The sequence below is a fragment of the Tubulanus polymorphus genome, chromosome 6, assembly GCF_964204645.1.
Source record: "Tubulanus polymorphus chromosome 6, tnTubPoly1.2, whole genome shotgun sequence".
NCBI classification, from domain to species: Eukaryota; Metazoa; Nemertea; class Palaeonemertea; order Tubulaniformes; family Tubulanidae; genus Tubulanus; species Tubulanus polymorphus.
The window spans coordinates 21134350-21154885 of NC_134030.1; the positions used below are offsets into that span (position 1 = coordinate 21134350).

At 41.6% G+C, this 20536-nt stretch overlaps 1 protein-coding gene across 1 annotated transcript in view; it reads left to right on the forward strand.

Annotated features, from left to right (window-relative positions):
* LOC141906777 (poly(rC)-binding protein 3-like) overlaps window positions 1-20536 on the forward strand; it is a 140305-nt gene that overhangs the window by 33787 nt on the left and 85982 nt on the right. The window contains exons 2-3 of the mRNA XM_074796141.1: window positions 7384-7467; window positions 20129-20193. The gene's annotated coding sequence lies outside the window, so the exon portion shown is untranslated. The remainder of the gene's footprint in view (window positions 1-7383; window positions 7468-20128; window positions 20194-20536) is intronic.

Sequence of the window (20536 nt, forward strand, 5' to 3'; positions counted from 1 at the left end):
GTCGTTTTTAAGCCGCCCGTTTCGCCGCGTTCGTGACGTGACGTGAGTTTTTCCGCGGATGGGATTTTTTTCCGTACTCCCGTTTTAGATCAAAGCTTTCATCCCGCCGGCGAATTTCGTCTCGTTTAAACGAACGCCCGAAACTACGATAATTGTCTTTTATGAAATGTCGTCAAATGACGTCAATGCCTCCACGTTGGTTACCCCTTTCAAATCGGGCGGATCTATGATAGTTGGTAGGTAGACTAGGGTCCAGAACGAAAAGCCGACAAATAAATCGATCCTAAAAGATGCGAATTCCGAGTAGATGAGTTTCAAATTCATCCGTTTACTGTATCTTTCTTGACCTCTCTCGATGGGAAGGCCTCACGACCCCTGAGAACACCCCCTAAATCCGCCCCTGTTTAAGCGAGTCTACACTGAAGTGCGGTGTATGAATTGGTAGTGCTAGTACATGGCACTGCGGTGTATTGATGCAATTTATGATTATCTATTATCATCTATTATGTTACCATGTATTGAAAGATGCTGTTTGATTTCGTAACCGATCTTGAGAAGCATTTTGGTTTTTATAACCAATCTAACATTTTAAGACCAGTCTGATTTCATCTCGGTTCTAGAACCAATCTAACATTTAAAGGATAGTCTAAGCTCATTTTAGTTTTACTAAAGCCACCTGGCATGTTAAGAACAGTGTAAACTGAATTCAATGTTTCGCCGATCTGATAATTTGTTCGAATTCGATGATATCCCGGTATGAAATCTGAGCGTTCACCGGCGCAGCTGACCTGTGTGTCTGGATGAATACGAGTAGCGCGAGTAGGAGTCGTCTGCCGCTGTTTTTCCCGAACGAACTCGATGATCGTATTGCGCGGGCGGCGACGACAACAAAGAACGGACGGACATTAAGTGATTACGGCGAACTTCACAAACAAACCATTCGCGCAAAAACACGGGAAATCAATGTCGCCAACAGCCATCTCACAGATATAGCAGCAACTAATTCGATGATATAACAATGTGGCTGTACTGCTAGTCATACTGGTACTTGTTCGATGCGTACGACAGTTGAGTGCCATTTTTATTGATCACTTTGACTTTGACTTTGACCACGGCTGCTTTGCACCAGTCTGGGGCAGATCTGGCTTTTCGAAAAATGGGGGATGCGCACTGCTTACTTGGGTCACTACTTACACAAGGGGGTAATGGGGACTCCAGAAAACTTAGATGTATTTATGTGCAATCTGAGCGCTTTCCTGTTGAAATTAGGAATGAAATATGTCCAGAATTTCTCCACTTCCTAAACTTAAGTCTTAGGGAGGGAAATTCCATGGCCATAAAAAGGAATGCGTGTTGCAGGTATAATTTAAGTGTCCCTATAGCAGCACTCAGGTCGCCCTACGACGCGACGCAACTGAAGACCACGAGTTGTAACTGCGCTCAGGTCGCTTACAACTAGAACTAGAGGCGACCGGCAGCAACGGGATTGAAACGTTTAACGCTAATCAGTGCGCGCTCAGGTCGCCCTACGACCGTCGCTGCAACGCGCGATTCAATTGATCATGTGATCTGTTCAAAATGGCGCCGCCCATGTTCAATTGATCATGTGATCTGTTCAAAATGGCGCCGCCCATGTTCAATTGATCATGTGATCTGTTCAAAATGACTATAGTACTTCCCTACAACGCGGAAATCGGTTGCAGTAGCGCTCAGGTCGACAAAAACGCTGTACAACTAGTGGTAGTCGCTGCGACGCGTTGCTGAAAGTTCAGCATGTTCAACTCATAGCGACTGGCAGTTTTTGCGTCGCCGACCCGTCGCTGTCAGTTGTAGACGCGCTCAGGTCGCCGCGACTGGGAAAAAACCAGTCGCTGACGATCGCTGCCAGTTGCTCGAGCCAGTCGCTTCTAGTTGTAGTTGCAGTTGTAAGGGCGACCTGAGTGCCCCTTATGACTCCTTCATTCCTTAAAAACTCCTCCAGTGTCATTAAACGCTTTTAAAGGTGTTCGAATGCCCAAAACTCCTTTAATTTTGAGAAATGGGCGATCAGAAACACGTAGACTACGCCTATATCGATACAGTTCTGCACACTGAATTTGACTTAAACCTCTTTTTGTAAACTTTAAAACTAAACATGTAAACAGCAGCTGTGAGAAGTGGAAATGATGACTGATTACGCTCATCGGTGCTAGGATATCATCACCTAACTATCGGGGGATATCAGCGAGATAATTACTAACACACTAGTCAAATTGATGAATGGTTCCCGCGAGAGTCGACTCCGGAGTCCTCAAGGATGTCGGCGACTTCCGCATTGCTGACAATATGTGTTATTAGAATGGATTACGAACGCGAGTTTGTTAACGGAGCAGAGCTAACTATATCTCCTCGGTTAACACCGCCTATTTCGACGAAAGGCTTAACTTTTTTCCCTTGAGGTACAATCCTACGGAGCATCATCGATAGGCTTATCGTCTAACCTTGAGGAACACTTCCAAAACAACATCAATTAAGCAGACCTGACTTCCGCTTGTTGAGAGTAGTTACTACTGTTTTATGAGTTATTTTTTTAATGAAAATTATCAAAATACTCTCAAAATCAGAAGGGTTTCTAGTTCATTTCTAATTAGACTACTATTTTTGAGGTCAAATTACTCACATTAGTGGTGAAAACTACTTCAAAATGGAAATACTGAAGTCTGATTATGGGCTTACTATCTATCCTTGAGGTACACCCCTTAATAAACTTAGAAGGTTCGCTGTGTATCATTGAGGTACAACCGAAAACAACACAAATAAATGGCTTACTGTCTACCCTTGTGTTACCTCTCCTCCATTAGTGGCGAGCTGAGTATCTACCCTTCAGCTACACCTCACCACCCAATTTATCAACGTTGACAATATCTACCCCTGAGGGACCCGTCGAAAATTGACAAACTGTCCACACAGCCGAGTCAAATCAACTCAATTGTCCATTTCAGTATACCTAACTTGAGTACGAAAGTAACTGATTCCGAAGTCAATTTGGAATCAGTTGAGCTGCTGCAAACGTGGAGAAGAAACAATATCCGCTCCCGGAGAAAGGATTTTAGAACTTCTTCCAGAATGATGTATGCGAAAATCTAGCTGCTCGAGAGAGAACCATCAACTTCCCATCAAACTCGCAACATCGGAAACTTACTTAAAACAAGTGCTGCTGACCCGAGTAATTACTCGTGTTATAATAGAAAAAGCGCTTTATTTACGATTCCTAGACTTACATTATCTGAACGAAAATGATGCAATAAACTTAAAAATCAGCTCGCAATATAGACCTAGTGAACCCTTGAAGCGCCAGTTTGAAATGAGATAAAGATATCGGTATTCTCACCTAGAATTTAGGGGTCAGTTAAAACTTGGTTTAATCCCAGGTGTTCTGGTCGACCCTGGTCTACAAGGCAGTGGCCGCTTACCGGAAAATCAGGAACAAATCGGGGAAATTCTTTTCTCTGAAAAAGTCAGGGAATTTTGTTCGGAAAGTTCGAAATTGGGGAAATATCTGGTAAATATGTTAAACAGTTTCCGTCTATGTCTTGCGTATTTGACGAAATTGAGTTAATAAATTGAAATTGAGTTAAGTAGGTATAAGATTTTAAGAAAAGCCTTTAGAACTATACGCGGAAAGAATGGTTTAAGCAGTACCGATTTAGGAGGAGTCGACTGTAATCGGGATGTGAAAGTTCTGCGGTGAAAATGACGCTTAATGAAATATGAAATATTCTCCTTTTTAAAACTCCTTAGAAACTCGTTGTATCCAGAAATGACTGATCCTTTAGTGAATTCACTTCTGACTGACGTGCGAAAACTCGGCGCGAAAAACGAGCTCCGTCGAATCTTGCGAGCATTGATTTCTTGAATAACAACGTTTGACACATTTTTTCCTCCCCGAGCACACATACACACACGAAAGTGTACCGGTTCGAGATCAGCTAAATTGACGCTAAAAGCATTTTCGCGCGAGGCTGTATAACGCCGGGCTTTCTCGGTGAGCATTCGTCATCTATGCGTGAGAGACAATATCAATTAACCCCTTCCGGTCGGAATACCGTTCGTACATTTGTGATTGTATCCCTTTCTACTTCAGATACTGTTCATATATTTGTAGCAGTGTGGTGAAGCATTAGGGTAATTCTTATGTCATGGGCCAAGTATGTATGTGAAGGGCATTTCACGTTCATTAGGGGTTAACGACCAGGAACCAATTGCTCAAAAGTAATAATAATAATAATAATAATAATAATTTATTTTTCATTTAACTTAAAGTACAAGATATAATAACGACAATAGTGAAGAGAAATAACAGTTAAATGAAGGAAGCAGTGAAAGCCTAGAGGCTGTACAGGTCACTGCACCTGAAGACATTATAATAATTATTGCAATAATTTAAGTTGGTAACTAAAGCAGTTATTAAAAGTAAGTTAAGTTGGTTAAAGATAATTGAAGATCCACTGGTTAAATCTAACAAACTTTTCAGCAAATGGCCCCAAGAGTGTGAAGCCAAGACAAGGGGATCTTGTGGTTGACCCCAAGGAAATTGTAGTGTCTAATTAGGCTTTAATGTGGGATCCTCAATTGCCACAGTACGCCTGTGCTTACCTGAAAATAAGGGGAAAATTCACGGAGATTTCTTCTTTTTCTTTAAAGTCAGGGAATAATATGGAAATTTTTTTAAGCGTAGCTAAAAATCAAGGAATAGTTGTGGAAATTAGTAGAGATGCGTCAAATCAATCAGATTCTGTCTATGTCTTACGTATTTGACTAATGTTAATTGATCGAATTCTTAGCAGATCAAGTCGGGGAAAACAACACGCGTGACAGGGAAAAGTCAGAAAAAAAGCAAGTTAGATAAAAGTGGCCATTCTTCAGTCGCGTTGTATCTCGAGTATGCCGAGGGTTAATGGTATGGGAGAGAGAGAGAGAGAATTTTTGACACATCAGTCTCTTACAGTGTAAATACAGTGTACACAGTGTTATTTATTGTCCTGCTACGACGAACGAACGCTACGATTTTATAAATAGAATTCATCCATATTCTTCTAACACCGAGAGATATAAAAACACTATTGACACTTCTCGCTGCCGTCTGCTGTAACTGTGAATACACTTACTGTAAACATGGCCGCCACCATAAATCCCTCTATGACATCATCAAACTTGTTTGCCGGTGAAGTGATCTGTAGACACTAACAGAAAGATGTCTGTGGTTAAGACCGAATTATTAGACTTGCCAATGACAGATTTAGGGCGGTGGACCAGGTGGACTGGTCCACCCATTACAAATGTAGAATGTGCCCTCCAAAATGTCTGGCAATTTAGTTTCGCAAAGGAAATATAAAAAGTTTAGATATCACACCATTGAATAGGCCCTGATGAAGCCTATAGTAGCCTTGTTTTGGCCCTATAAGCCCTAAATCTTCTGCGGGTGGGTCAACAGGACCCCACTGATGTTCACGCCCGCAGCCCTCGTATTACCAAATCTGCCCTTCTCAAATTTAGTGCCTATTCATTCATGTTTTTAGGTCCCCTCCCTTCGAAGAATCCCAGATCTGCCCTTGCGTATCTAGAAACAATGGCTGCCTCCATTAATATACCTATGACATTATCAAATTACTTTCAAGTATAAAAGGAATCGTAATTTAATTAGCAGTTTTCCGCATGTAATTCTAATGTGACGCAAACTCTTCATGTTTTACTCGAACAACCGCGATAATGTGAATAGTCAGTTACGACTGGTATTTCGATCGGTTGCCGTCAAACACAGATGGCAGACGTCGGACGTGTAGTGTAAGACTAATGGACGATATGAAATCATACTCCTCTTTCCCTCTCTCTCCCTTTCCTCTCTCCCCCCTCTTATTCTCTCAAACCAGACTTCACTTGCGCTGCTGTCATTTGCAGTAATTCAAGTTAGCACGCTTCAAATGATGTTAACCCCCCCTACCTCACTAGTGACACCGGGTGGATCCTCACTTGCCGCATGTGGAATCCTCTATTGCCTCAGGAATCGATGTCCTACTGCACACTAGCGACACCTGGTGGATCCTCACTTGCCACTAGTGGAATCCTCTCCTGTCGCACTAGTTGATGTCCTATAGCACACAAGCGACACCTGGTTGATCCTCACTTGCCACAAGTGGAATCCTCTATTGCCGCAGTATTTGATGTCCTACAGCACACAAGCGACACCTGGTGGATCCTCACTTGCCACAAGTGGAATCCTCTATTGCCGCAGTAGTTGATGTCCTACAGCACACAAGTGACACCTGGTGGATCCTCACTTGCCACTAGTGGAATCCTCTCCTGTCGCAGTAGTTGATGTCCTACTACACACTAGCGACACCTGGTGGATCCTCACTTGCCACAAGTGGAATCCTCTATTGTCTCTGTAATCGATGTCCTACTGCATACTAGCAACACCTGGTGGTTCCTCACTTGCCACTAGTGGAATCCTCTCCTGTCGCAGTAGTTGATGTCCTACTGCATACTAGTGACACCTGGTGGATCGTCACTTGTCACATGATCGTCAAGACGACTGCCTACATCGATCCCGCATTTTCTAATGCGTGCTTGAAGGCCAGCAAAATCTATATTAAACTAATCCCTTTCTTAGATAATCCGCGGATTATACTAATGTTTGGATAAAAGTCATCCCCGTAGATTGAATACGGTATTAACGAATCGTTAGGAATCAGTATTGAATCATGAGTTGATTCAATGTCGTTGGCTACGTAAGGTACGCGCAGTCGTAGCCCGCGGTAACAGTGATTGTGGTCAGCTTTATCGATCTCCGTTTCCCGTTCGGCGGCGAATGTTTCTGGTGAAGTGCGTGAGTTGTGGTCGCGCGCTGTAAACAAATACCCACTTACGAGTTCTACTACGAGTTAACCCCGAATCCCAGTGCCGTCCGGGGGTCGGCGCTACCACGCAGGTGATCGGTTCCATAATTAGGCAAATTTGATTGTTTGACGTGAAGTGAATTCTTTTATCAGTTCGAATCCCATCAAGTTCGGTCTAGAATATCCTGAAATGGATTTCTAGCTGTCCAATTCGGTCTAGTTGCTGTCCAAATTGTCTTAACATTGGGTTTTGTGTGTGAATCAACCATATGATAACCAATACGTCTTTTAAAAAAATCTAAAATCAAAATTGAATTATTGCCCTGTTTTGCCCAAATTTTGCCTGAAATTTGCCCCAAAAATGTCCTATAATTCAATTCTAGCTCCAGCCTTGATTGTCTGCCGTTCAAAGATAGTCCTGACTACCCAGGAAAATAAGCGTAAATCTTGGCTCGAAAATATCTTTCGCAGAATTAAAACCCGAGTTGTTTGTTCTTGTATTTTTCAGGTGAGAACTATTCGGTCGAGAGAAAAGGGTAACTGAATTAGACGTTTCTATGTATAGTTGAACTGTAGTATTTAGTCGATCGAGGTAAGATTCTGAATTCGAATTAAATCGTTGATTCATGAATGACGTAATGAATACTATTAGGGGTATCTGTGTCCCTTTTGTTTTAGTCTTGTGCCCAGTTTTATAGACTGGCATTATCTTTAAGCTGGGGGCTGACTCCGATTGATTTTCAGTTGCGTTGGTCCCTGGGTTAAAGTCAATACCAGTCTACGAAACCAGCCCCTGGTGTTTAGCCTAGGCTGTACCCCTGGGTCGGGTTTCACAGTTTTGAGTGGGTCCTGGGCCTTAGTCAGGTTTCTTGTGAACGCAATTTTTGTCCGATCTTCTTCAAATTCGGATATATATTGACTTGTGTGTGGCCCAAAAATCTTGGATGAGAAATTTGTAAATAAGCGGAAAAATTGCAGAAAACCTGTTACATGCACCACCATTTTGCAGCTATAAACTATTAGATCTACAGTTAGTCATTAACAGTATTAGATTTATCTTCGAAGTCGAATTTATCGACTATATATCATGACCTCGAACCGCCGATATCGCTGCCTGGCAGCCGTATTTAAAAAGTCTATAATTACATCGATGACAAAAGCAGTTTCGTCGTCGAGTCAAGTGTCAACGCGAAGAACAATGTCAATTTGCGTCGTGTTTGTCGAACTCGTCGCTGATTGGCTTCGTCGATATTTTCGCGAAGTCGAAAGCTCTTCAAAAGACAACTCTTCAAAGCGTTTCATCTTCTTGTCGGCGTAGCGCGACTTTAAAACGAGCAGTCTTTGTAGGATTCTCTCCATATCTTATTTTAAACATATCATAGTGCAATTTGAAAAGGCACGTAGTAGGATCGTACCAATAGCTATTCTTATTATCTGTCCATTTCCTCAGTAAGTTCTCAATGCGCCGCTATTAAATGTATATCCCCCCCCCCCCCCCGTGGGGTTCTATTGTCGTGTTCATTCACCACGCTTTACAATGTGGAAGTACTTTCTTGTCGTATTATTTAATAAAGAAATAAACTTGTAATAATAATGATAATAAAAATAATAATGATGATAATGATGTAAATTGAGAAGTGGGTGGCTTTTGAATGAGCTTCGTTTTTGATGATATTTTTTTTCTTCGACGTTAATAGTGTTAGTCGTTCAATTTCAATTAAAAATGTCTCAGATGACGCACTGAACACATGTGAAGTGTGGACGAATAGTTTGTGAAAATGTGCTGATAAAATGTCTAATATCTGGTGTTTGTAGTTCATTTTCTATAAAAAAAATGTCTCAGATGAAGTACTGAACACGTGTGAAGTGTGGACGATCAGTTTTTGCAAGTTAGCTGATAAAATATCTAATATCTGGTGTTTGTAGTTCATTTTCAATTAAAAATGTCTCAGGTGAAGCACTGAACACATGTGAAGTGTGGACGATCAGTTTCAGTTGAATGTTTTGAATATAAAGGCAGCAGACTTTGCCCTGGCCTTAATTAGCTCGTATGTAACGGAGTTTTTATGCTCTCACAAGTATAATGTTATTGTATGGTTTTTTCCACCGCGCGCATTCGGTGTTTTCATAATATTATCCGCGGATATTTATGTAAGCTGCGTATGGCAATTAAACGGAATACAATATATATATATATATATATATATATATATATATATATATATATATATATATATATATATATATATATATATATATATATATATATATGCGTGTACCCCCAGCCGGTGCTGGTGTATATTTACATCGAGATAGATATTACCTCCCAGAAAAATTCATAGAAATATTACACCTAGGCGAATGTGTGAGTTCCGTATGTGGGGGGCGAGGGCTGATCCGCTGAAGAAGACAGATTTATCTAGTTAACCCTTTCACTGCTGGCAGTTTTATGATGCCCTGAAGTGCTGTAGATAATTTGAAAATTATTGAAAATTTCACCCCAGTGCGTTGTATGACAGGCATATCACTATGTTGTCTCTACATCGACCAGTGCGGTGTATTGTTAGCTACTATGATAGCTTTTATTATGCACTGCATCTGGAACCCAAAATGATGGTCAAAGTGGAGCTCCCAGATCTTCTCAGACGCTGAAAAGTTAAACCCTGACAAATTCTTACCCTAAAGTGCTGGAGAAAATTTAAAATTCTTTGCTAATGTATCCTTTAACAGACAGGCGTACCACTATAGTGCATCTACACTGTGGTGCGGTGTATCGTAAGTTACCAATATTTCACAATGTTTAACAGGTGTTGCCATCTTTCAATCGAGATTTTAACTGGTTGATCGTTACCATTACACCGCGATGCGAGAGAGGATCAACCAGGCACTGATTTGTACGCCGCACTGCGGTGTAGACACACTGTAAAGGGCTAAAACCCTGCCTTGCTGAAGTTATTTTCAATTAGTCAGATTTGTTTGCCAGTGCACCGAACTGAGTAAGATCCTTGAACCCATTTCTAAATCAGATCATATGAACAATTGTTTTTTTTATCATCAGGAATTGTTTGTTCCGGTATTTTTCTTCTCGCGCGCACGAATGTTCGCGGCTTGTCCGACATCGAGCCTAAACACATACGAAGAGAAGTGATAACATCAAAACACGGATATCGGATTATGTGCGGGAATGTTTTTTCGGAAGATGTCGAATAAATAAATTGCGGGTATGAAATTACGTGTATGGACGCATCTGACATCGTCAGGCGTTACGATTGTTGGAATATCCGATGTTTGTTGAAATATCCGATTATCACCTGTACGGTTGTTCAATTGGTTTTAGCTGGGGCTATGATCGTTGGACTCTTAAGAGTTTCTTGGGCTTGGATTATTGAAATATCGTATTAGGGCTATGATTTGCCAGGACAATGATGGTCAAAATTTCTATTGGCTCGGCTTTGATTGTTGCAATATCTGTTGCCAGAACTACAATTGTTGAAGTATCTGTTGCCATGAATACAATTGATGAAATATCTGTTGCCAGGAATACAATTGTTGAAATATCTGTTGCCAGGACTACAATTGTTGAAATATCTGTTGCCAGGGCTACAATTGTTGAAGTATCTGTTGCCATGAATACAATTGATGAAATATCTGTTGCCAGGAATACAATTGTTTAAATATCTGTTGCCAGGACTACAATTGATGAAATATCTGTTGCCATGAATACAATTGTTGAAATATCTGTTGCCAGGACTACAATTGTTGAAATATCGGTTGCCTGGACTACAATTGTTGAAATATCTGTTGCCATGACTATAATTGTTGAAATATATGTTGCCAGGACTATAATTGTTGACATATCTCTTGCCTGGGGTTTAATTGTTGCAATGTTGTAATGTTATTTGCAATGTTTTAGTTGTCAGGAGTATGATAGTGCTGAAGTTGAAATAGCTGATTGCCAGCGGCGGGTATATTTACCATTTCAAAAATTTCCTCATCTTCTCGAACTGCGTTTCATTCAATGATTGCGACTTCACAGTTTGATTTCGTCTCGGCGAGAAGATTGCTCTGAAATTGGGTGTTTTGACGTTTGCGTAAACAGACTGTCGGCGGCGGGAATGTTTTGATTACTGGTTTACGTTCGTGTTCCGTTTGTCTGATGGCAGTGATTTCAATGACGTTTGTCGACTGACGGAATCGCAATAATTGATACTGCCGCGAAAATAGATCATCTTGACGACCGCAGCGACTGCCGCCAACATAGTATCGACTATTCCAGACGTATAATTATTTCTTACTGAATTGCAGGCCTGGTGGATCCTCACTTGCCACAAGTGGAATCCTCTACTGTTGCAGTAGTTGATGTCCTAGTGGACACAAGCAATACCGAGTGGATCCTCACTTGCCACTAGTGGAATCCTCTATTGCTGCAGTAGTTGATGTCCTACTGCACACCAGCGACACCTGGTGGCTCCTAACTTGTCACAAGTTGAATCCTTTATTGCCGCAGTAGTTTATGTCCTACTGCACACTAGTGACACCTGGTAGATCCTTTGCCACAAGTGGAATCCTCTATTGCTGCAGTAGTTGATGTCCTACTGCACACTAGCGACACATGGTGGATCCTCACTTGCCACAAGTGGAATCCTCTATTGCCGCAGTAGTTTATGTCCTACTGCACACCAGCGACACCTAGTGGATCCTCACTTGTCATAAGTGGAATCCTCTATTGTCGCAGTAGTTGATGCCCTACTGCACACTAGCGACACCTGGTAGATCCTCACTCGCCACAAGTGGAACCCTCTATTGCTGCAGTAGTTGATGTCCTACTGCACACTAGCGACACCTGGTGGATCGTCATTTGCCCCTAACCTTGCTTCAATCCTATTCCTATGATATATGACATTACTAATATTGAGTAAGCTATATGTGTTTACGCTCTCAGTAAATCAGTGCTGCGTTAAGTACCTCTTAATGCACAACATCTTGAATCCGCCGTGAACTTATCACAAATTGAACTCTCTTGACTTTCTGGAATATCCGGTTAGTTTCCGTCTAAAGCGTATATGTGCAGGGCTTTCACTCTCGACGTCGTCAATTCAACTCTTCTTCACGATTTCAGTCATCGGTTCTCTGTTGGGCTCAATACTGTTCGATTGTCATTGAAGGATTGTGAGAGTGATTGTATTTTACTAGACAATCCCTGATACCGATCCTAATTTTTTTCATCCATATCTACATTCTTACACCAACTCCAAACGGCCACCTGGAGTTGATTCAATGGAAAATGAATGAATTGTTGAATTATTATAAACCTAGAAATTTCTTCCCTTCACTCGGGGAATTTTGTGAAATCACATGAAAAAATCAGGGAGAACTCTTGGGATTTGTAAATGGGTGCCAAGTGGCCACCCTGTACACCCCACTTTCTCCATCCCTGCATGAAGGGAAGCTATTTCCCCATTCTCTGTTTGGTGCATAGGTAAATTGCACTTCCCGGCTCCTAGAGTAGGTACATCACGCGTGGGGAGGCTATCCCCCACTCCTTGCTCCCCCACTCCTTGCTCCCCCACTCCTTGCTCCCCCACTCCTTGCTCCTAGATAAGGTACATCGCACGTGAGGACGCTATCCCCCACTCCTTGCTCCCCCACTCCTTGCTCCTAAAGTAGGTACATCACACGTGGGGATGCTATCCCCCACTCCTTGCTCCCCCACTCCTTGCTCCTAGATTAGGTACATCGCACGTGAGGACGCTATCCCCCACTCCTAGCTCCCCCACTCCTTGCTCCCCACTCCTTGCTCCTAGAGTAGGTACATCACTCGTGGGGACGCTATCCCCCACTCCTTGCTCCCCCACTCCTTGCTCCTAGATTAGGTACATCACGCGTGGGGAGGCTATCCCCCACTCCTTGCTCCCCCACTCCTTGCTCCCCCACTCCTTGCTCCCCCACTCCTTGCTCCCCCACTCCTTGCTCCCCCACTCCTTGCTCCCCCACTCCTTGCTCCCCCACTCCTTGCTCCTAGTGTAGGTACATCACTCGTGAGGACGCTATCCCCCACTCCTTGCTCCTAGTGTAGGTACATCACTCGTGAGGACGCTATCCCCCACTCCTTGCTCCTAGTGTAGGTACATCACTCGTGAGGACGCTATCCCCCACTCCTTGCTCCCCCCACTCCTTGCTCCCCCACTCCTTGCTCCCCCACTCCTTGCTCCTAGAGTAGGTACATCACTCGTGAGGACGCTATCCCCACTCCTTGCTCCCCCACTCCTTGCTCCCCCACTCCTTGCTCCTAGAGTAGGTACATCACTGATGAAGAGAGATGTCTAATTTTCTAAAAGCATCATCAATAACGACATCATCGTTGTACTAATCGGCATTGATATACGAGCAATATATGAGTAAACATTTCCCTCGTCGATTCATACCGTAAACAAAAGACAGATTAAGATTTGTCTGACGTGAAAATCACGACGATATTTTCATTTCCTTGTTCGCCCGTTCGTCACTATGGTTACGACGTCTGACGGACGGACAGACGTGATTTAATAGTTATTACGACTTTTGTTCAGGTGGCGGCGATGAAAAAAACTAATAATCAAAGTAACATCCTACGCTTTATTTCTTCATTATCAACATCAGCATCCTTTATGTCTTCGATCCAGTTCCACAGTTGTGTCGGTATAAATTGAATCTGGATCCAGTTCCACAGTTGTATCGGTATAAATCGAATCTGGATCCAGTTCCACAGTTGTGTGGGTATAATTCAATTCTGAACACAGTTGTGTGGGTTTAATTTGATTCTGAACCCAGTTCCACAGTTGTGTGGGTTTAATTTGACTCTAAACCCAGTTCCACAGTTGTGTAGGTTTGATTCAACTCTGGATCCAGTTCCACAGTTGTGTGGGTTTGATTTGACTCTGGATCCAGTTCCATGGTTGTGTGGGTTTAATTTGACTCTTGATCCAGTTCCACAGTTGTGTGGGTATAAATTGAATCTGGATCCAGTTCCACAGTTGTGTGGGTTTGATTTAACTCTGGATCCAGTTCCACAGTTGTGTGGGTTTGATTTAACTCTGGATCCAGTTCCACAGTTGTGTGGGTTTTATTTCACTCTGAACCCAGTTCCGCAGTTGTGTTAGTCAAATTTGACTCAGGACCCAGTTCCACAGTTGTGTGGGTCTAATTTGACTCAGGACCCAGTTCCACAGTTGTGTTAGTCTAATTTGACTCAGGACCCAGTTCCACAGTTGTGTGGGTCTAATTTGACTCAGGACCCAGTTCCACAGTTGTGTGGGTCTAATTTGACTCAGGACCCAGTTCCACAGTTGTTTGGGTTTGATTAGTGAACACGGTTCAATTATGTAATGTATCAATATCAGGTAGTACTGGTATAGCAGTGTCTCCTCGGTGCCGCATACAGTAAGTGTATCACAGACTGGATTGAATATCAATGACAGATCTCTAGAGGCAAACGGAGCTGCAGGATTTACGACGTAAAGAGACTCTATTACTCTTTGATTGCGATACCCACGTAAAGCGACTACTGTTTATCACTAAGCTTACCCAACCCAGCTTCTAGATTTACATCAAACAGAAACCAACTTTTATCCGAAATGATCATCCGTCTTTCAAAAGACCCATTTTTGTCGGCCATCGATTTTCTTTGCTTTGGTTCTGCAGCTATGAATAATGTAGGTATGAATTCACAGCTGGGATGAGATCATCCATTCCTTACCTTAGACATTTCCAATTGAAAATGAACTACAAACACCAAATATTAGACATTCTATCAGCACCCATTCAAAAACTGATCGTCCACACTTCACATGTGTTCAGTGCTTCATCTGAGACATTTTTAATTGAAAATGAACTACAAACACCAGATATTAGACATTTTATCAGAACACTTTCAGAAACTGATCGTCCACACTTTATAATGTGTTCAGTGCTTCACCTGAGACATTTCTAATTGAAAATGAACTACAAACACCAGATATTAGATATTTTATCAGCACACTCTCAAAAACTGATCGTCCACACTTCACATGTGTTCAGTGCATCACCTGAGACATTTCTAATCGAAAATGAACTACAACCACCAGATATTAGATATTTTATCAGCACACTTTCAAAAACAGATCGTCCTCACTTCACATGTGTTCAGTGCTTCACCTGAGACATATTTAATTGAAAATGAACTACAAACACCAGACATTAGACATTTTATCAGCATATTTTCAAAAACTGATCGTCCACACTTCACATGTGTCCAGTGCATCACCTGAGACATTTCTAATCGAAAATGAACTACAAACACCAGATATTAGACATTTTAACAGTACACTTTCAAAAACTGATCGTCCCCACTTCACATGTGTTCAGTGCTTCACCTGAGACATTTCTAATTGAAAATGAACTACAAACACCAGATATTAGACATTTTATCAGCACCCTTTCAAAAACTGATCGTCCACACTTCACATGTGTTCAGCGCTTCACCTGAGACATTTCTAATCGAAAATGAACTACAAACACCAGATATTAGACATTTTATCAGCACCCTTTCAAAAACTGATCGTCCACACTTCACATGTGTTCAGTGCTTCATCTGAGACATTTCTAATTGAAAATGAACTACAAACACCAGATATTAGACATTTTATCAGCGCACTTTCAAAAACTGATCGTCCACACTTCACATGTGTTCAGTGCTTCACCTGAGACATTTTTAATTGAAAATGAACTACAAACACCAGATATTAGACATTTTATCAGCATATTTTCAAAAACTGATCGTCTAAGCTTCACGTGTGTTCAAGACATAAGACATTCAGACATTACAAATTTTGCTTATGTAATATTCACTGTAAATTCTATAAAATCTCGTATGGAATCAGTTTTTATCGTCTATAAACCGACCGCATCATCAGCGCGCGGCATTTGCGCAAAAAACCGACAGCTATTTCGCAATAACGCTGGCGGTTTAATGGTCAATATACCGAATGCAAAAAGAAAGAACATTTTATTAGATTCTAAGTTTCTTTTTTTTCGCCGGCAGCGATGAACATTATCTGCAGCAGCGCGAGCTACATATCATTTGCAACGATTTGTTTTTTTTCTTTGAGGTTTCGTTGTCGTGACGTTTGATTTTTTATTCGCGTCCTAAAGCGTTGCTCGACGATCTGAAAGCATTTTCCCGCTTTTTTAACGGCGATTTATGATTTCGATGTGTTTTTCCGAATGCACAATCGTAGGCGTGGACAATCGCTTTTTCGAGAATGGAAGTTACCGCGATCGACGATTTTACATTTAGACAATCAGTGATTTAGACCAGACAATCATCTATAAAACTAGAAAATCTTAGATCGAGACAATCAAGAGACAATCAATAATTTTGGATAATGATATTTGAAGACAATCATCGATCTAGATAATTGTTGAACTTGGACTTGGACAATCATAGATTGGAACTGAGTGGGTTTTGACATTCATATTTTAAGACAATCATATTCATATAGTCATTGAATTCAGACAGTCGTTGGATTCAGACAATCATTGATATGTGAACATACATTAATGAAGTTATTGATTTTGAAAATCATCGATAAAAATCACTTGAAACAATCATGAATTTAGACAAGCATGAACTGAGACAATCATTGGTTTCGACAATGTAGACAATCATTGGTTTAGACAATCATTGGTTGTTGCTATTAACAATTGCTGTCGTGTATTATTCCGATCAGTAGTTTTTATCAATAATGCATTTCGGAGGCTGTTTAGCGGCTGCGTCATTTATCCTGTATTTAGTGTACGGACTCGTTGATGGATGACCCCCGACAGGCCTGATACGTATTTTTAGGTGATATTAATCGGCCCCTGTCGTATTCGGCGCGTCGCGAGCGCAATTTTTTATTCGACGGCTATGATTGATTCTGCATCGCGTGTGGAGTGTCTGTATCTGATAGACGTGAGAGTGTCTATTGGCGAGTGTCATTGTAGAGCGCGTGTGTTCGTCCGCCCGTCTGACCGGCCGTCCGTCTGCCAGTGGCGTGATGGATCGCTTGTCGACGGTTGAAAATTTCAATAATGAATCGGTAAATAAACAAACAACGACAACGCAATCGAATCAACGGTTTATTTAAACGACGAGGGCCAAACTTGGGAATTGTTCGTGTCTTTGTTGGAGATATGAATTCAGATTTTCGTTTCATATCTGTAATGCGACTGCGGCAATAGAGGGTTGCACCTGAAATAAGGATCCACCAGGTGTCGCTAGTATATAGTAGGGCATCAACTACTGCTGCAATAGAGAATTCTACTAGTGGCATGTGAGCATCCACCAGGTGTCGCTAGTGTGCAGTAGGGCATCAACTACTGCGGCAATAGAGGATTCCATTTGTGACAAGTGCGGATCACCAGGTGTCGCTAGTGTGCAGTAGGACATCAACTACTGCAGCAATAGAGGATTCCTTGTGGCAAATAAGGATCCACCAGGTGTCGCTAGTGTGCAGTAAGACATCATCTACTGTGGCAATAGAGGATTCAACTGGCAAACACTGAAAAATGAAGGGTTGAAAAGTAGAAATGTGTGATTGTTTTTTTTGAGGCTCATTTTGATGATATTATTTGGACTAAGAAAATGGATAAAGAAACTTGCAACTATTGATACAGAAATAGAAATTGAAAATGAATGGCTATTGAAGCGTTACTGTAAGTTTGTGTTGCCTGTTGTTAGATGACGTTGATGATGATGGTGATGATGACAGTGTTGTATCAGGTTTATATCTATTTGTCTTCATTGAAACGTGTGTTAAACCTTATCGGTTCAGTCATTAATTATATATTAAACACTGTCGGATACCAGCTGAGCGTAGCGCGCCCTTCTCTCTCATCTCATCGATGCTCTCACTTCTCTCTCCTCTCTCCCCTCACACCTCTTCTCATCTCTCAAACCAAATCTCTCTCAAACATCTTTCCTCTTCTTATACCTCTTACCTCTCCTTTTCCTCTCACACCTTTCGCCTCCCCCCATCTTATGATGCCTCCTTCCTTTTCACCTTTCTCATCTCCTTTCTCTGCTTCCCTCTCTCCCCCCTAGCTTCAAGTTATCTGATTCATAGGAGAGGGTGATGGAGAGGGAGGAGACAGAGAGGGGGAGGGAGTAGGATAGAGGAAGGGAGGAGAGGGAGGGAGTAGGGTAGAGGAAGGGAGGAGAGGGGGAGGGAATAGGATAGAGGAAGGGAGGAGACGGAGAGGGGAGGGAGTAGGATAGAGGAAGGGAGGAGAGGGGGAGGGAGTAGGATAGAGGAAGGGAGGCGATGAAGAGGGGAGGGAGTAGGATAGAGGAAGGGAGGAGATGTAGAGGGGGAGGGAGTAGGATAGAGGAAGGGAGGCGATGAAGAGGGGGAGGGAGTAGGATAGAGGAAGGGAGGAGATGTAGAGGGGAGGGAGTAGGATAGAGGAAGGGAGGCGATGGAGAGGGGACGGAGATGGGGAAGGGAGGAAGAGGGATAGATGATGAGAGGTAGGTGACAGAGAGGGGAGGGAGAGGGGGAAGGAGGTAGGAGCCAGAGAGGGAGAGAGAGCATATTGTCTGATAGGTAATAGCTCCACGCCGATTCACTACTCACACTGATTCGTGTATAATACATAATACAACGAATCAAAGTTTACGATTCATCGGTGATTAACTTGAATCATTAATCTGTAATCTCTCGTCGAGGGAGCAGCGTTATCAGCTCGTAAAACAGACTCCGGAGTCGCGTCGCGGAGTCGACAGATGATCGTTGGGAGTCGTCGGTTAATTCCCTGTCGACATTTACATTATTCATAATTATCAGTCTCCGCGTTAACCCTTTCATATCCGTCTGCCGAGTTCATAGTTCTACCACTAGGTGGCATGAGTTGTTATCTCTGCATTCCATCTGCTGAGTTCATAATTCTACCACTAGATGGCATGATTTGTTTTCTCAGCATTACCTCCTTTCATATCCGACCTGTGAGTTCACAATTCTACCACTAGATGGCGTGATTTGTTTTCTCAGCGTTACCTCCTTTCATATCTGACCTCTGAGTTCACAATTCTACCACTAGATGGCGTGATTTGTTTTTTCAGCGTTACCTCCTTTCATATCCGACCTCTGTGTTCACAATTCTACCACTAGATGGCGCGATCTGTTTTCTCAGCGTTACCCCCTTTCATATCCGTCTGCCGGGTTCATGATTCTACCACCAGGTGGCATGACTACTTATTGAGCAAATATTCGTAATAAATATTCGTATTCAAATAATTTCACTGGTAATCGGAAAAATGTATTGATTTGATTAAAAAGACCCGCAATATTTCGGATTTCGCGTGTTGATGTTTCTGGTAGAATGCTTCCGCCATCTTCGGAGATTTATCGGAAATGAAATTCATGAATTCGAAATCACCCCGTCAGACTTCTATAAGACGTCAAAGAAAGAAGCGATGAATTCTATTTTTTTGTACAAGATACATGTCATAATTAAAAACACACTTGGATTTTAGGCTGAATAGATTATTATCATTATCATTAAGACCCGTAACAGATTTGATAAGGATTAAGTCTATTACACTGACGTTTCAGGTGGAATTTCTTCTTAAGAGATTTATTTCGAACAGAGCTTTTTCACCAAATATGGGTAGAATTCACTGAAATTCCATCCTCTGTAAATACATAAATCGTAACACGATTGTAAAAAGCTATTCATTCAACTCAACTTGCGTGTTATTCAAAGTCCACCATTCTGGAGTTATTTGACTAAGTCGGTATTTAACTGCAGCAATAACGCTACAAAATCATCGTGTAGTGCTTCAAATATGTTCGTTACTAAAAAACATTCACGGTTTTAGAGAAATTCACAGAAAAACAATATTTTCTTTTAAAACGAAGTTGTTTTTTTGCGATGAAATTCTCAAATCATTACTTAACTCTTCAAGTATCATTTTGTCCAAACCATTCATTTTTTGGTAGAAATCACTTTAAAAATTTTAAACATTATCCTATGTATATCTGTGCTATATATTAAGGCGTAGTAATAATACTAAATTTTGTGTAACCAGCATTTATGTTTGTAAATACAATCCGTTATAATTTTTTCTATGGACCCGGTATCTGAAATAAAGTTTATTAATATCATTATTACAATTATTAATATTATTATTATATCTAAAACATTTGCTGCTCATTTTGCAGATTTTGAGTTTTCTTCATTTTTGTATTTTTCAGATATTTGTGTTTTGCGGGTCACACGTTTTGATGTCACAGTTTTCCAGATGACCGACGAACTAAAGGTAGGTACTTATTTGAGCTGTCAAACCCGACATGAAAAAACTTTGAAATTTTATTGAAATGGCGAACTTATTTTCAATATTCAGCTAAAACCATTTTTATCACTGGTTTGTTAGGGTGGTCTGTAAATGTAAGGAATACATAACCTAACCCTTCCTAGCTCAGCTGGGATTTGAACCAGGGACCTTGCGTGTGCCACACCCATGAACTAACCACTTGAGCTACTGAACTGTAGTTTGGTTAGTCAGACTGGTCAGTGAGTTCACCAATTGTCTGCGTTGACCATCAGTCATGAGTGTTAACTATCAACTAACAATAACGTGGTAAAACTACGCAATGAATCGC